Source organism: Equus asinus, chromosome 3, assembly GCF_041296235.1.
Source record: "Equus asinus isolate D_3611 breed Donkey chromosome 3, EquAss-T2T_v2, whole genome shotgun sequence".
NCBI lineage: Eukaryota > Metazoa > Chordata > Mammalia > Perissodactyla > Equidae > Equus > Equus asinus.
The window spans coordinates 62,714,114-62,732,279 of NC_091792.1; the positions used below are offsets into that span (position 1 = coordinate 62,714,114).

Genomic DNA, 18,166 nt, shown 5'->3' on the forward strand with positions numbered 1-18,166 from the left:
AATATGCGCACTTAACCACTGTGCCACCGGGCCGGCCCCCTAGTACCACACTGTCTTAATCATCATAGCTTTTTAGTAATTTTGAAGTCAGGTAATGTGAATCCTCCAACTTTGTTCTTCTTTTTCAAAATCGTTTGGACTATTCTATTTCCTGAGCTTTTCTATATTCATTTTAGATTCAACTTGTCTATCTACAAAATCTCCAGCTAGGATTTTGACTGGGATTGCATTGAATCTACAGATCAAACTAGGGGAAATTGACATCTTAATAAAATTAAGTCCTCCAATTGCTGAACAGAGTCTAGATCTCCATTTATTTAGGTTTCTTTTTAGTTCTTTCTTAAAGTTTATTTTGTCTGATAGAAATATAGCTGCATCAGCTTCCTTTCTGGTTAATATTTACATAGTATATCTTTCCTACCTGCGGCCCCTCATAATATCTGCATCCTAATCCCAAGGACCTGTGAATATGATAGGTTACATGGCAAAGGGGAATTAAGGTTGCAGATGGAATTAAGGCTGCTAACCAGCTGACCTTAAAATAGAGAAATTATCTTGGATTACCCAGATGAGCCCAGTGTAATCAGAGGCTTGTTAAAAGCAGCAGAGAGAGGAAGAGGAGAGTAGGTCAGACTGATGCAAAGTGAGAAGGATTTAGCCCAATGTTGCTGCCTTTGAAGATGGAGAAAGGGAGCCGTGAGCCAAGGAATGCAGGCCACTTCTAGAAGCTGGAAAAGGCAAGGAAACAGATGCTCAGCTGGAGCCTCCAGAAGGAACGCAGCTCCAACAACACCTGGATTTTAGGTCAGTGAGACCGCATTTGTATGAAATTTTGCTTTCGTTTTTCTTAGAGTCTGACAGTATTTGTTTTTTAACTGGAGCATATAGTCTACTTATATTTAATGCAATTGCCCATATATTTGAGTTTAAATCTAATATATGATTTTATGCTTTCTAATTCTCCCATCTATCCTCTGTTTCTTTTTTCCCCGTTCCTTGCCTCTTTCGCTTGATTGTATTTTATTATTCTGATTTTCCCTCTGCTGATTTATGTTACATATTCTGATTCTATTATTTTAATGGCTACCCAGAAATTAAAACATGCATAATTAACTTGCCAAATTCTAAAATTACTTATATTCATCGTTTCCGTGGACAATTAAGAATCTTTAGAATACTTTTAACTCCATTTATCCTTCTTCAACATATTATTGTCATGTATTTTAATTTTATTTTAAACCTCATGAGACATTAATATTGTATTATCTAATAAATGTTAATTTGAATTTTATCTAGATATTTCCCTGTTTTTCTTTATTTATTTCTTAGTTTGGTATCACATTATTTCTGTTTGAAATGTATCTTTTAGAATTTGATTTATTGAGCTTCTGATAACAGCAAACTCACTCTTTTTGTTTGTATGAAAAACCTCTATGTCACCCTCATTCTTGAAGCACGTCTTTACTGTGTATAAGGTGGCAGTCATTTTCTTTTTTTTTTTTTTTTTAATGGAATTTTTTTTTTTTTTGCTAGATTTTATTTTTTCCTTTTTCTCCCCAAAGCCCCCCAGTACATAGTTGTGTATTCTTCGTTGTGGGTTCCTCTAGTTGTGGCATGTGGGACGCTGCCTCAGCGTGGTCTGACGAGCAGTGCCATGTCCGCGCCCAGGATTCGAACCGTCGAAACACTGGGCCGCCTGCAGCGGAGCGCGCGAACTTAACCACTCGGCCACGGGGCCAGCCCCGACAGTCATTTTCTTTTAATGCATAGACAATACCACTCCATAGTCTCTGCCTTCCATTGTTGCGATTGAGAAGTCAGCTGTTAGTCTTGCTGCCACTCTTTTGAAGATCTTTTTTTCTGGTTCCTGTCAAGACTTTCCTTTGTTTTTGGTCTCTTAAGTTTTACTGTAATCTCAATGTGGAGTTTTTTAATTGAACCAATTTATAATTCTTGGGTTTTTGCATCTCTAGGTTGGTGTCTCCAATCATTTCTAGAAAATTCTTAGCCTTTCTCTCTTCAAATATTGCTGCTGCCGTATTATATTATCTCTCCTCTCCTTATGGAACTTTGATCAATATACGTTAAACCTTTTAACTAAATCTCTTAACCTTTTTTTCTGCATTTTTTGTCTGTTTGCTTCTCTGTGCTACCTTCTGGAACATTTTTCAGCCTTCTGTTCAATGATTGATTCTTTCTTCAGCCATGTCTAATCTGGTGGTGAAGCCATCCACCAAGCTTTTAATTTTAGTTATTGTATGTTTCACTTCTAGATGCTCTCCTTTGTTCTTTTCTACTAATTAATTCTGTGCTTGTTGTTTCTTTCCATTTGCCTATAGATATATTCAAGTTTATCATTTATTTATTTAAACATAGTAAGCACAATCATTTGATCGTGCCTGACAATGCCACCATCTTGCGTCTTGGCGGGCCTTGTCCTGTTGCTCCTCCTGGTTCTCAGTTATGGTTCTGTTCTCCTTTTGCATTCATTGTCTTTGTGTGCTGCTACTATACTAGAAAAAATTTTTTCTAGGACGTATTTGAGGCCTCAGATGAAGCTTTTTCCCCCAGAAAGGATTTGCATTTGCTCCTGCCTGGTGTAAAGGCACTACCAGTCCAGGAACTGCCTGAAGTTTCCTAAAATACCCAGATGGTATAAACCTAGAGGACAAATCCCTTTGAGGGCCAGTTCACTCTTACCCTAAAGATACAGCCCTTTGAGTTTCAGATTATGGTCATCATTCAAATTGTCCTTCCCTAGGAGCTTTTCTTCTCCAAGTACCAGAAATCTCACACTGTCCCATGTGGAGAATACTCAACTTTACACCAGGATGACAGTGATGTCTCGGTTCTTTCTTTCTAATAATATTCCCTATGATAGCAAGAAGCTTGTTGTCCCTTTAAGTCAAAGCAGCATATTACATCAGTTTCCTTGGGAGACAGATTATAAAATGAAACAGTGTACAAATTCAAGAAATATTTATTAAGTGTCTGCCCTGAACCAGATGCTGTGGGGCTAGGAATATAAGAGTGAGAAATACAGAAACCAGCTCTCCAATGACTACTTAATTTCTTCCTGGGTATAATGGGTGGCTTAAAAATTATTTTATTATTTTGACGTATAACTTTAAGGTAAAATAAATCATCATGTTTCCATTATTTTCCGTTCACTACTATTCCTCAGAGATCTTAAAGCCTATTTGGGGACAGAACATGAACTAGCCTGGGTAGTTCAATTCCACAGTTACTTATATGGAAGGACTTCTATACAGATACATGGGAACTCATGGTCATCGAGTTCTTCATCACTCTATACTTACATTACCTGAACCCTATGAGATAGGCATTATTACAACTGAAGAAACTGAGGTATAAAGAATTCACTTTCGGGGCCAGCCCAGTGGCGGGGAAGTTAGGTGTACATGTTCTGCTTCGGCAGCCCAGGGTTTGCCGGTTCAGATCCCAGGTGTGGACATGGCACCGCTTGGCAAAAGCCATGCCGTGGTAGGTGTCCCACATATAAAGCAGAGGAAGATGGGTGTGGATGTTAGCTCAGGGCCAGTCTTCCTCAGCAAAAAGAGGAGGATTGGCAGCAGTTAGCTCAGGGCTAATCTTTGTCAAAAAAAAAAAAAAAAAAAAAAAAAAGAACTCACTTTCGTGGGGCCAGCTCCGTGGCCGAGTGGTTAAGTTTGCATGCTCCACTTCAGCAGCCCAGGGTTTTGCTGGTTCAGATCCCAGGCACAGACATGGCACCGCTCGTCAGGCCATGCTGAGGAGGCATCCCACATGCCACAACTAGAAGGACCTACAATTAAAATACACAATTATGTACTAGGGGAATTTGGGGAGAAAAAGCAGAAAAAAAAAAGAATTCACTTTCCTGAAGTCACACAGTATGACAGGCAGCTTCTAAAATGGTTCTCAAAGATCCTGCCTCCTGGTATCCCCACCACACCATGGTACTATCCACTCCCCTAGAGAGCGGGCTAAAACCAGTGACTCACTTTCATCAACAGAATACAGCACAAGGGATGGGATGTCACTCCTGAGATTAGACTATAAAAGCCTCACTTTTTTCTCGCTCTCTTTCCCTCTGACTCTCCTCACTTTTTCCCTCTGATGACACAAGCTACCAGGTCAGGAGCTGCCCTGTGGAGAGGCCTCTGTGAAGAAACTGAGGCCTCTGTCCAACAGACCATGAGGAACTGAAGCCTGCCAACAACCACACAGGTGGACTTGAGAGCAGACCCTCCCCGCTGCTGAGCCATCAGATGAGACTGCAGCCCCAGCTGACACCCTGATTGCAGCCTCATGAGAGACCCTGAGCTAGAAGACCCAGCTAAGTCATGGCCAGATTCCTGATGCCTGGAAACTGTGAGATACTAAATGTCGTTGTTTTGAGCCACTAAGCTTTGGGGTAATGTGTTACATGATAAAGAACTAATACACACCACTCACCTGAGGCAATCTGATATTTGACGCACTGTCTTCCTAGGCTTGGTTATATGCTAACAAATAGCTAAATCCTCAGAGGAGGTGCCTTTGAGTAGAAATTTCAAGAAGAGTTCGGACTGTATAAATCATACAACTAAACTTGTCCTTAAAGCTCACTTAATCCAACTCTTTCACTTTTCAGTGGAGGAAACCGAGGAATTGAGACTTCCCCAGTGCCCCTTGGCCGTTTGGGTCAGGCCAGCACTAGAATCTAGTTTTCTTTCCCATCCAAAATTCTTTACATTGCTTCACCCTCACTTCTTTTGCTATTTAAGGTAGGAAAAATGCCTTCTTGGGTTTTTCTCACTACTGTGTGTTGTATAAATAGCCTGACCATGTTCTGAAGTGCTGACTACCTGCTGCACAAACAGAAGCCAACAGCCATTGGCCCATGAAGATCGCATTGAAGAGAAATTGCTCAATGTCCCCGTATTCCCTTTGTTCTCCACCTTCCGCCTCAGCAGCAAGAAATGGCTAATGGAATTTCCAAGAAGTGGAATTAGTAAGAGCCCTGGACAATGGGTTACCTGGATGCCTTATACATAGGAAATCGTAAGCAGCTCACTCACAGACAAGAGGAAGGAGTTAGTTATAAGAGCTGGATTAGATAGCTTATCAGCCAGAGAATTGCAGATATTTTGTGGCTCCTGGGATGTGGAAGGTGATTCAGAAAATAAAGAAGAATTTTTCAGGGTCCCAAGGAATCCTCAAAAGAAGAAAACAGAGCACTCTTTGCAGAATGCATTCAAAAACAACTTACCAAACAACTTTTCTCCTTGAGCCTCATCCATAAGCTGTGATGTTACACAGGCCCACTAGAGGTCAGCACTTACCCCATCAAAATTTTTTTAAATGAGTTTCTACCTTTTTCATCTAAAGACTAATCCTCTTGATATATTTTGTTTGCCAAACAAACCAAACTTACTAAGAAATAATCAACTTGAGTTTCCAATTTTTGTTTACAAAAGGAACAAATAACAGCTATCCTACATTTCAGATCACTCTGGATAACCAGCGTTAAAAAATTCCAGCACCCCAAAAAACGTTGTTAGTCAGCTTTCTCACAGGCAAATATAAAATATCCATTGGATTCTTGAAAAGTAAAATGAAATTCAAAAAGAAGGGAAAAAGGGAGGGAGGAAAGGAAAAAACTAAGGGAAGGAGAGAGAGACAGAAGAAATCTGAGACCTGTTATGGCCTCTCTCTCAGTTCCCTCGGGATCCAGAGGCCCTGGTTTTGAGAAACACCAATTGTAGCCAGAGGCGTCCAGCTGAGACAGGAGCCAGCCTAACCGAGACAAGGCCATCTGCAAGGCCCCTGGCCTAAGGAGATAAGGCCCCTAACCAATCCGCAAGCTAGGAGAATCAGATAGAGACCCCCAAGATCCACATTCAGCAAGCTCAAGACAGTCCTTGGCTTTTGCACATGTGCCCCACCACCCAGGCGTTGACTGAAGGTGACTCTAGCCCCATTAGCATAGTAAAAACCACACCCAGGGGTGGAGAGCTAGCATGCCAATGACACATGCGTCGCTTGTAGTAGCATGCTACCACAATGCAGGCGCAAGCACAGCCCCACTTCCACATGCCCTGACAAGGCCCTCCTCCCCAGCCTTTGCCTAATAAGAGCCCCACAGTCCCGCTCCCTAAGGAGCTGGTCACCTGCCGGCTTCCTTTCTGCACCAGCTCCCTTTTGCCTCCCCTGTGCACAAGCTAATAAACTTTTATTTTCCACGCTCCTTGTCTGTCTTGATTTCCGTCCTGGGGAACAAGAACTCAGTGCGCCGGTAACACAACCATCTCAGGGCCGAACAGTTCTATTTCCTTTTTGAAGCAGGGCAGGCGGGCGTCCTTGGACAGAGCTTTCTAACCTACCCTGGGGTTGAGGAAGGACTAAATAGTATAGAAGGAATCTTCCAGCTCAGGCAGGCTCCTAATCACACGTTCCTGGCCCTTGAGGAACGTTTTGGACTTGCAGTGATGATATTCGGCATCAGCTGAATTTCAGCGTCTACCCATATGTTAGTGCCTCAAGCTTACAGGGAGGAGACATCAGGCGGAGGCAAAATGAACTTAATCACCTCGCCCAGGTTGTAAATCGGCTCGAAGTGAGGGACTCTGTACTATATACCTACTTTTCCTTCAGTTTCACTACAGAGCTTGGCACACAGTATAAACGGGTTGATGATAATGTATTAAAAACCAGGAAGTGCTAATAAGCCAGCTAATGAGTAAAGAGCATCAATTGTCCAGAGTCTAGGACTCTCAAGGTACATGTGGAAATGGGCAGTGTTCTAAACATCCATGGTTTAGGTACGTGACCCATGCTTAATGCTCAAGTTAAGACTTTAACAGTCGACAAAACTCACAGGAATTGAAAAGGAATATTGTGTCTATTCTTCAAGTGTCATATTAGAAAGGTCCGCTGCACTACTGGGTATTTATCCAAAGAGCCTGAAGTCAGCAATCCCAAAAGTCCTGTGCACCCCAATGTTTATTGCAGCACTGTTTACAATAGCCAAGACGTGGAAGCAACCTAAGTGCCCAACAACAGACGAATGGATAGAAAGGTCCGCTGCTGGGACAGGTTGACTGCAGTAAAAATATTGGTCACAAGGTGGCGCTGTTGCCTTGGCCTCGACCTTTCCTCAGCACTGGCTTTAAGTTGGGTGCTTGAGAGGTTGTCTTAACTGACGACGCTGAATGGCGCCCAAATTATTTTTAATTACTAAATCTGAAAAGTTAAAAAGTGATGGGCAGAATGATAAAATCACAGCCAGACTCTTCACCTTTGGGTGCATCTGAGACTCAATTTGATTTTATCAGAGGAAGAGGGAAACAAATTTCCCAGGGGCTCTTTTCCTGTCTTTGACAGAATTACTCAGCTGGAAGGTTAAGCATATTCTGCCTGGGCTGGGTTCTCTCTGTCTGTCTCTGTTCTATGGGATCACCAGTAAGACCTGGCCGCGGTTTTACTCCCTGAAGAAGAGAGAGAAATGAGGGTTGAATATAGGGGGAATGGAGGGAGGTTTCCAGAGGAGAGTTAAAAAGTCTCTCTTCTACCGGCCCTGGCCATTTTTTTCCACAAAGCGGGGGAAGTTGTCAAATACTTCAGATTGCAATTCAGAATGACCAAAATAGGCAGTAACGATGGGCTAGATCGAATCAGATGAAGTCGAATTGATGAGGATTTTTAGGCTGCTTAATTTTAAAACTGCAGATGAGAAGCAGGCTCCAAGGACTGGAATTTTGCTTGCCCTTTTGAGACATTTGTGTTTGTGAAGGAAGGGGCGATGACCTTGTAGGGACCTGAAATTGGCCACCCCAGGATATGTCTCTTTGGCATCAGGATTGTTTTGGGCTGATTGCTTTTGATGGGCTGGGACAGGGAAGGAGGCTCTGGGGAATGGAACTTGCCCTTGTTGGGACACATTTACATTTGTAAGGTAAATCTCTATCTGTAAAAGGTGCCTCCCTCTCTGTACCAGGAAGAAGAAGAGAGATGACCTTGTCCCTAGAAACTCTTCATGGGGAAGGCAAGAACTTAAGTTGGTTGCTGTCTGGCAATCTCATGTAACTGATTTAGGGTGGTGGCTTCTGACCTTTACTTAATCCGATTTGATTCTTGTCTAAAAGTCATGGGATCACCCAATGACCAGACCCCACCTGCACTGATACCATTTTAACTTTTTTTCATGTTCTTTCCTTTGTCTTGTAAAGAGATGACTCACATACCCATGCCTTATAAATTTAGCCCTAACCCTCAACTCGGGGCAGCAGCAGTGGCCCTGCCTGCCCACAGGCCCTGTCCCCATGCTACACTATTCTCTAAATAAAAGAGCACTACTGCCAGATCTTGAGAGTCCAAGAAATCTTTCTTTCGACTCCTCGGCTCACCGGCCCCGCGGCTCACCGACCCCGCATCAGAATCTGCAACAAATGTAAAGTATCAAACCTGGACCCAAATAAATGAAAGGCCTCAACTCAACTGAACACCCCACCCACCGTCCTCTGAACACACTGCATCCGTTTGTCCTTGCTCTGGGCCGTGCTGTATTTAAGCCTCACAACAGCCCCACGAAGAAGTTGTGATTAGCCCCATTTTGCTGGAGGGATGAGGAAAACTGAGGTGGTCTGTCTTGGCTGAGGGCACACAGCTAGTGGTGGCCCCGGGATGTGAACACATCTTCCCCTCAGAGAATGTTCCTCCTGCCTTGCCTGGGCAGCCTCTCCCACACACTTCAGGGACAGGGGTGGGTGGATGGACCCTTCGCTGGAAGAGGGCTCCTTGTGAGGATCAGGGAGCGGCCTCCACAGTCACGCGCTCACGGTTGGAATTCTCACTCTGAGTGATTGTGACTCTTAAGGCAGCACACACAGAGGCTAAAGAAACACTGACTGCACCGCTCTGCCTGGTTTGAGACTCAGCTCTGTCACTTACTAGCCGTCACTTCACCTCTCTGTGCCTCAGTTTCCTCATCTGTACGTTAGGGATAATTATAGTGCCCATTATAGGGTTGTGAGAATTAAGTGAATGAGATACAGGTAAAGCACCTTGGCACATTGTGGAACTATATTTTTGCTATTGTTTGCAAAAAAAGAAAAGCCTGTATTGTTTAATTATTATTGTAATTAGATGGGTCGCAGTAGTCAAATTCCTAAGTAAAAATGAAGTCAAAGAAAGCTTTAAATAAGCCAAAGCTTTAAAACAGTTTTTTCTCTAGTTTTCCCTGAACAAATTGAGACTGCTCTATCCTATGACCCCAATGGCCTCGGCTCAGATGCGGCTTTGATGAAGATGGTTCAGTTCCACCGGTGAGACAGTGCACACTGCCTGCGCCTGCCGCGTGCTGGGCCCTGGCTGGCCATGGAGGGATTCGCAGACTCAGCCGCTGGCTGCCGCCTCGCAGGCTTTCCCAGCAATGGTTTACCGTTTCCACCACTTTGAAGTGTGCAGTTCAGCAGCACCGAGTACATTCACGTCGTTCTGTAGCCATCACTACCATCCCTCTCCAGAACTTTTCATCTTCCCAAACTGAAACCCTGTCCCCATTAAACAATAATTCCACTGGCAACCACCGTTCTGCTTTCTGTCTCTATGAATTTGACGACTCTACGTACCTCCTATAAGTGGAATTGTGCAGTATTTGTCCTTTTGTGACTGGCTTATTTCATTCAGCATAATGTCCCTCAAGATTCACCCATGTTGCAGCATGCGTCAGAATTTCCTTCCTTTCTAAGGCTGAATAATATTCTGTTGTATGGATAGGCCACATTTTGTTTCTCCATTCATCTATCAGACAGTTGGTTTGTTTCCACCTTTTGGCTATTGTGCATAATGGCGTGATGAACATGGGTGTACAAGTATCTGTTTGAGTTCCTGCTTTCAGCTCTTTTTGTGTATACCCAGATATGGAATTGCTGGTAACTCTATGTTTCCTTTCTTGAGGGACCTTGCCTGTCTGTCTTGCAGGACCGGGAGAGCCTGCAAGGCAGGGGCTGGTGGCTTCATCTGAGAATCCCTCTACAGCTGGCCATTATCATGACTCTTTCTGGCTTGTTTGGGATGTGGTTTGGTGAAATATCTACAAAATGGCAGCAGTGGACAAATTCCTGAGTCATTTCTAGCACATTTTCACCTAGAAACTACAGCTGGTATGGACAAGAATAAAAAAAAATTGTGGTCAATTGGACAGCAAGTGGACAAATTCTTGAGTCATTTCTAGCACATTTTCACCTAGAAACTACAGCTGGTATGGACAAGAATAAAAAAAAAATTGTGGTCAATACAGCAAAAGGGGTTGGTGGGTGGAGGTGACGGGTTAACAAGGAAATACCTCTCAGGTGTAGAGACCACTGGCAGAAGTACAACTTGCAAGTTGTGTCAGAAAGACACCAGTGTGACCTATGTGAGAAGGAGAGTTGGGCATGCAGTCACCGGCTATAAAACACTGGTTCAGTCAACGACGGACCGCACCTACGATGGTGGCCCCGTAAGATTAGTACCATATGGCCCAGGTGTGTAGCAGGCTATACCATGTAGATCTGTGTAAGTACACTCTGTGATGTTCGCAAGACTGTGAAATTGCCTAACAACACACTTCTCAGAAGGTGTCCCCGTCGTTGAGCGACACAAGACTATACGTATACATCTCACCGGCCCATTAACAGACCTTCCTTAAAAAAGAAGAAGAGTATTCTATGGAGCCAGTTTCTGAGCTCTAAAATAAAGGGAAAAGTTAAAGTAGGATGAGGGCTGCTCTTTCCATCCATGGATGCAATCCAGTGGCTACAGGGCAATAAGTAGACTTTGTAGTGAAAAACAAAGGGTGACAAATGAAACACTTGTTTTGAATGGCTATTGGAGTGAAAGATAGTTCCAGAGTGTGTGTGCTGGGTGCCTGTGGACTCAAAGGCTATTGTGATGCCTTCCAGCAAGAGGAGGGACAAAAAACGGTAACAGCAAGGAGGGAGAGGCAACACAGGAAGCAGGGAGAGCCTACCCCAAGCAACGTGGGGAGGGACACAGTTTAAATAAAATTTGAATACACAAAAGCATTTTAAAAGGCTCAGAATCCTATCACCCAAAAATATTGACCAAAAAATACAATAAAATATCTGTATACAGTAAAAAAAAAAAAAAACTACAAAAAAGTATAAAATAAAAAGCAAGAGTTTTTTCTCTGCCAAGCTCCTTCTGCTATATCTTTCTAAAAAACAGCATTTATGCATGCCAGTTTATTTACATGTTATTACTTTTTGTATTTCCACAAAAAATATTATACACACTGTTCTGTGCCACCTTAGAAAGAGATTTTTTTTTGATCCAGTAGAGGAAAGGAAATAGCCAGAAAAGAGCATAAAAAATTAATGGCAGGTTTGTGACAAACTGGATAGAGCTTGAGGGCATTATGCTAAGTGAAGTAAATCAGACAGAGAAAGACAAATACTGTATGATCTCACTTCGATGTGGAATCAAAAAGTGTTGAACTCAGGGAAAGCAGAGTGGTAGTCACCGGGGGCTAGGAGGGTCAGGGGAAATGGAGCGATGTTGGCCAAAGGGTATAAATTTCCAGTTATTAGATTAATAAGTTCTAGGGACCTAACATACAGCATGGTGATTATAGCTAATAGTACTATATTACATTCTTGAATGTTGCCAAGAGAGTAGATCTGGAATGTTCTCACCACAAAAAAAGAAATGGTAATCATGTGACATGATGGAGGTGTGAGCTAATGCTATGTTGGTCATCATTTTGTAATATATAAATGTATCAAGCAACATGTTACACACCTTAAACGTATGCAATGTTGTGTGTCAATTATATCTCGATAAAGCTGGGGACCAATTTAATTTAAAAAATTAAAGGCGGGAAAGGGCAGCGAGATCCATTAAGACAAATGCTGTTCATACAATTCCACGAAACTTTTTTTTGACTCAATTTTTCTCAGAACATCCCTTGAGCAATTAAAAGTGTCAGCACCTGGAATCGGAGCTGAAGATGCAAAGATTATGATCTTCAGTAACTTCAAATTCCCCGTTAACACATTCGACATACAGCAATATCAGAAATAACAAGTCTCTCATCAGTCACACAGGATGAGAAAAGAAAACTATTCATTTAATGAGCTTAAATGGGCCGCTTGCCGTGGTTCCCCTTCTTCTCATGACTGTAAATGAGACAAGGAAGTGTTTTGGGCCATTTTAATCCTATTTGGATGGCCAATGTTTTCAGAAGAAAATCATCAAGCGCGCTTCGACTGTTTCATCCTTTGAACTTTCTGCAAGAAGTAGCAAATATTTCATTGAGGGCTTTGTCATACTCTTTGTAGCATGCTATGTTTTCACAAAGTAATTTTGCTGATATAAAAGTCTTCTTGCAATGGAACAGAATTGCTTCTAGAAGACAATCCTGTGGAATATTTACAGTTAAAGTTGCCAGGGGCCTGCCTGGTGGTGCAGCAGCTAAATTCGCACGTTCTGTTTCTGCAGCCCAGGGGTCACTGGTTTGGATCCCGGGTGCGGACACGGCACCGCTTGGCAAATTATGCTGTGGTAGGCGTCCCACATATAAAGTAGAGGAAGATGGGCACGGATGTTAGCTCAGGGCCAATCTTCCTCAGCAAAAAAAGAGGAGTGATGTGGGGTCGGAGAGCTGAGGAGTCGAAAGAAAGATTTCTTGGACTCTCAAGATCTGGCAGTAGTGCTCTTTTATTTAGAGAATAGTGTGGAATAGCATGGGGACAGGGCCCTTGGGCAGTCAGAGCTGCTGCTGCCAGCATGGGGACAGGACCCATGGGCAGGCAGAGCTGCTGCTGCTGCTGCCCCAAGTTGAGGGTTAGGGCTAATTTTATAAGAAATGGGTATGTGAGTCATCTCTTTACAAGACAAAGGAAAGAACATGAAAAAAGTTAAAATGGTGTCAGTGCAGGTGGGGTCTGGTCATTGGGTGATCCCATGACTTTTAGACAAGAATCAAATCGGATTAAGTAAAGGTCAGAAGCCACCACCCTAAATCAGTTACATGAGATTGCCAGACAGCAACCAACTTAAGTTCTTGCCTTCCCCATGAAGAGTTTCTAGGGACAAGGTCATCTCTCTTCTTCTTCCTGGTACAGAGAGGGAGGCACCTTTTACAGATAGAGATTTACCTTACAAATGTAAATGTGTCCCAACAAGGGCAAGTTCCATTCCCCAGAGCCTCCTTCCCTGTCCCAGCCCATCAAAAGCAATCAGCCCAAAACAATCCTGACGCCAAAGAGACATATCCTGGGGTGGCCAATTTCAGGTCCCTACAAGGTCATCGCCCCTTCCTTCACAAATGCAAATATCTCTCAAAGAGCAAGCAAATTCCAGTCCTCGGAGCCTGCTTCTCATCTGCAGGTTTAAAAGTAACCAGCCTAAAATCCTCATCAAGGAGGATTGGCAGTAGTTAGCTCAGGGCTAATCTTCCTCAAAAAAAAAAAGAAAGTTGCCAGGCATTTGCTTGAAGTGCCTCTCCAAGTTTGTATTTGGGTTGGCCAGTGCAGGTGAGTGTATTAAATGTACTGTACTTGTTTTTCATGATTTTTCACAACCTTGAATTTCAGAAGAAGAAATTCTCAATCCTTGTCAAAAGTTCATAATTCCAGCTGGTTTTCTCCCTACTTGTTAGATCCGCACATTCAGGATAATCTTTGTCTATGTGATCTTAAAAGCTGAAATATATTAAACAAGTACATTTCATTCAACAGTCATTTTATGGAGCACCTACTATGTACCTGGCCCTTGAAAACAGAGGCATGAGATGTCAGTCTCTGCCCTCCAGGAGGCACTCACTGCCAGCTGAGTGGAAAGCCTCTTCCTCTCCTAATCCCCATCTCAGCAAATGCTACCTGCAAGTTGCCAAGCCAAACATGCAGGAGAGCTACAACGTGGAGGAACCACACACATCGTGCCAGGTGAAATAAGCCAGTCACAGGACAAATACTGTGTAATTCCACTTACGTGAGGCTCCTAGAGTTGTCAGATTCGTAGATGAAAGGAGAATGGGGATTGCCTTCGAGCTTTAAAAACCCGTGAGAGGTAAGAGGTTCCGGAGAGAAAATAGCTTGCTTCCTTTGAGGAGTGTGGAAGACACTTCCAACAAGCATTTCAAGAATAGAAAGGGAGTTCTGAAGGGTAAAGATGAGCCGACTCATCTACAACTGGCAGCCAAGTGGCTGCTAACAGAGGGGCTCACAGGGAACTGTCCTTGGAGCGGGGAGTGAAGGGGCGTAGACTGAAGGTCAAGGAAGAGGGTAGCACTAAGCTTTCAATCAGAGGGAATGAAGGGTGCATGGGAGGGCAACGTCAGAGCTGAGGAAGTGAGGAAGAGCATGCAAACAACACCCAAGAGAGGCCAGACCTGGATTCACGTCCCTGAGCCGTACAAAGGCTCTGAGAACTGCTTGAGGCCTCTTTGCTCACAGCAAGGAGAGAGCGAGGACAGGAGGGGCATTACTTACACATTCAAAAAGAAGGAAAGAGAGAGACTGAAGGAGGGTGGATAATCTCAGTAGATGACCTTGAGGGCCTTTCCAACTAAGGATTTGAGGACAGAGATGGGATAAGAAGCACAGATAAGGGGCCGGCCCCACAGCCAAGTGGTTAAGTTCCTGTGCTCCGCTTCGGTGGTCCAGGGTTTCTCCAGTTCATATCCTGGGCGGGGACATGGCACCGCTCATCAGGCCACGCTGAGGCGGCGTCCCACATGCCACAGCTACAAGGACCCACAACTAAAAATACACAACTATGTACCAGGGGGCTTTGGGGAGAAAAAGGAAAAATAAAATCTTTAAAAAGAAAAAAAAGAAGTACAGATAAGTGATAAGAAGGGAAGAGAGAAGAAGTGTTAGTTTTTGAAGCTTTCCTATGGGCCAGAAACCATGCAAGGTGTTTTGCATGTGTATCTTATCAAATCCTCATATCAACTTACTAGGTTGGTCCTATTATTTCCATTTGGCAAATGAAGAAACTAACGTTCACCTTACGTAACTTGCCCGACATCACACGACTCAAACCCAGGACTGTCTGATTCCTGAGGAACCGTCCAACTTTGACAAATGGAAAAGAAATTGTGGAACGCCTTGCAGTTATGGTCTTTAGCCTCATTTTGAGCCAGAGACCTCTTTGAGGGAGGGCATTTCTAACCTAGAAGCCCACGGACAGGCTTCTGGGGTCACATAAACCTCCAAAAACCTGCAAAATCTGCTTTGCAGGTGTATTTTTCTAAAGAGAGGATCCATAGCTTTTATTCAGTCATCTAAGGTCTCCGCCCCCTCAAAAGATTTTAACCATTGTTCTGGGGGTCCATGAACCTTTGTAACAGCAGGGGGAGGAGGGAGACAAAAACTCTTTTCTCAAGAAAAAGGTTTAAACTATGCAAATGACAAATGAGAAATATGTGCCTGGGCCCAGCCCCCTGGCTGAATGGTTAAGTTTGCACGCTCTACTTTGGCAGCCCAGGGTTTCTCTGGTTTGGATCCTGGGTGCACACATGGCATCACTCATCACGCCACTCTGAGGCAGCGTCCCACATAGCACAACCAGAGACACTCACAACTAGAATATACAACTATGAACTGGGGGACTTTGGGGAGAAGAAGAAAAATAAAATTGGCAACAGATGTTAGCTCAGGTGCCAATCTTTAAGGAAAAAAAAGAAATAGGTGCCAGATAAACTGATAAGGTCTGCAAGGACATCACATATCTAAATGGGATCAGCGTCCCCACTGTATTGGATGTTTGTCAGATTTATGTCACCCAGTATCTTTTGAACACCCTTCCTGTATCCTGAGAGTTTCTCGTGTTGGGAGTCCACCTCTCTTTCCCAGTATCCCTTGCTTCTAGGTCACAGACATGTGACACAGCTCTGCTAATCAGAGACCCCTCTACCAGACTAGGGCTCAGTACTGCTCCAACAAGGGAAGGCAGGGGACTTGCTTTGTCTGGAGGGCAGGGGGCAGCAAGGATGTTGAGAAGGCAGTGGCTACAATGTAGTGTTTGGGGCCCAGACATGGCAGTGGGGCCAACTGCAGAGTCTAGCGTGAAGCAGCCCCAGCAGGGGTGTCTTCATCAGGCCAGTGTTGCAGTGCAGTTTGGACATTCTTTCTGGAAGCTGAGCCCCGGCTGGGTCCTCCAGCTCTCCCAATAAAGCTACTCAATATCCTTGTAATAAACTCCCTTTATGCCTAATCAGCTCGTCATTTTTGCTTGTAATTAAGACCCCTAAATGACACACTCACATTTTTAGAGTGTGAGGAAGAAATTAAAATTACAAGGAGTGTGAGGCACGGGCTTACACATGTGAACAACTCGGCACCCACTCACGTGGATGGAGTCTTACTTTAGAAAATCACGGTGTCGAGAAGAAAGAAATGCCATCTGTGCCTGCTCATTGCTCACAAGCTCACACTAGCTGTATATTTTAAAGGGACCAATGAAGGAGCAAATGAAGTCGATTGTAATGTTACCAAACAGAAAGAAAAAAGGAAAAGTAGAGACCAGTCCAGCAATTAGGATTAATTAATGTTTTGAAGGGAACAGGATATTTTAAAAGTAGAATGCTCTGCATCAGATGTCATCAGGGAAATGCTAATTAAAACACAATGTAGGGCCAGCCCTGGTGGCCTAGAGGTTAAAGTTCAGCATACTCCAGTTTGGAGGCCTACACTCAGTTCCTGGGAGCGGAACCATACCACTCACCTGTCAGTGGCCATGCTGTGGCGGTGGCTCACACACAAAAGAAGAGGAAAACCGGCAACAGATGTTAGCTCAGAGCAAATCTTCCTTGGTAAATAAATAAATTAATTAATTAATTAATTAAACCACAATGTGATACCTCTACACACCTATCAGAATGGCCAAAATCCAAATACAGCAGCACCCAAAACTGACAAGGATGTGGAATGACAGGAATTTGCTGGTGGGAATGCAAAATGGCACAGCCATTTTGGAAAACAGTTGGCAGTTTCTTACAAAACTAAACATGGTCTTACCATACGCTCCAGCAATCATGCTCCTTGGTATTTACCCAAAGGAGTTGAAAACTTATGTCCACACAAAAACCTGTACGCAGATGTTTATAGCAGCTTTATTCATAATTGCCGACACTCGAAAGCTACCAAGATGTCCTTCAGCAGGTGAATGGAAAAATAAACCGTGGTACCTGCAGACGATGGACAAGAAGAAATGTACCATCAAGCCATGAAAAGACGTGGAGGAATCTTCAATGCATATTACTGAGTGAAAGAAGCCAATATGAATGGCTACATACTGTATGATTCTGACCACATGACATTCTAGAAAAGGCAAAACTGTGGACATGGTAAAGAGATCAGTAGTTGTCAGGGATTAGGGAGAGGAAGGAGTGAATCTCTGGATCACAGAGGTTTTAGGGCAGTAAAGATACTCTGTATGATATTGTGATGAAAGATACATGTCAGTATACGTTTGTTCAAATCCACAGAACGTACAACAGCAAAAGTGAATCCTGGAGCCAGCCCCGTGGCCAAGTAATTAAGTTCCCGCCCTACGCTTCGGGGGCCCCGGGTTCTGCCAGTTCAGATCCTGGGCGCGGACACGACACTGCTCATCAGGCCATGCTGAGGCAGCGTCCCACATAGCACAACTGGAGACACTCACAACTAGAATATACAACTATGTACTGGGGGGCTTTGGGGAGAAGAAGAAAGGGAAAAGAAAAGAAGAAGATTGGCAACAGATGTTAGTTCAGGTGCCAATCTTTAAAAACATAAAGTGAACCCTAAGGTAAACTATGGACTTTGGGTGATTATGATGTGTCAATGTAGGCTCATCCTTGGTAACAAATGTACCATCTGGTAAGTGATGTTGGTAATGGAGAGACTGTGCCCGTGAAGGGGCAGAGGGTATACAGGGAAACTCTGGGCCTCCCTCTCAATTTTGTTGTAAACCTAAAATTGCTCTAAAGAAATGAAGTCTTTAGGAAGCAAAAAGTAATAACAATAACTGAAAAATAAAGTAGAAAAATTATTCTATGAAAAGCATAGGAATCATCACTAGAAAAACAATAAGACACATGGTTGTTTCTAGGAGCTGTTTTTCATTCGGTTACGTATACTTTCAAGCAATAATGTATATGGTGCTGCAAAAAAGCCCACAACTTTTTAAA

The 18,166-nt window shown here is 43.5% G+C and overlaps 1 long non-coding RNA gene across 2 annotated transcripts; it reads right to left on the reverse strand.

Annotated features, from left to right (window-relative positions):
* Positions 1 to 1,610: 1,610 nt before the first annotated feature.
* On the reverse strand, positions 1,611 to 17,179 carry LOC139044807 (uncharacterized). Of its 2 annotated transcripts, none has more exons than XR_011502039.1 (3): positions 17,013 to 17,179; positions 16,720 to 16,803; positions 1,611 to 3,805 (listed from the first exon to the last, which is right to left on the reverse strand). It is a non-coding gene; the product is annotated as an uncharacterized lncRNA (long non-coding RNA). The 2 variants fall into 2 exon arrangements; XR_011502038.1 differs by lacking the exon at positions 1,611 to 3,805 and adding an exon at positions 12,137 to 12,275.
* Between the last annotated feature and the right edge of the window lie 987 nt (positions 17,180 to 18,166).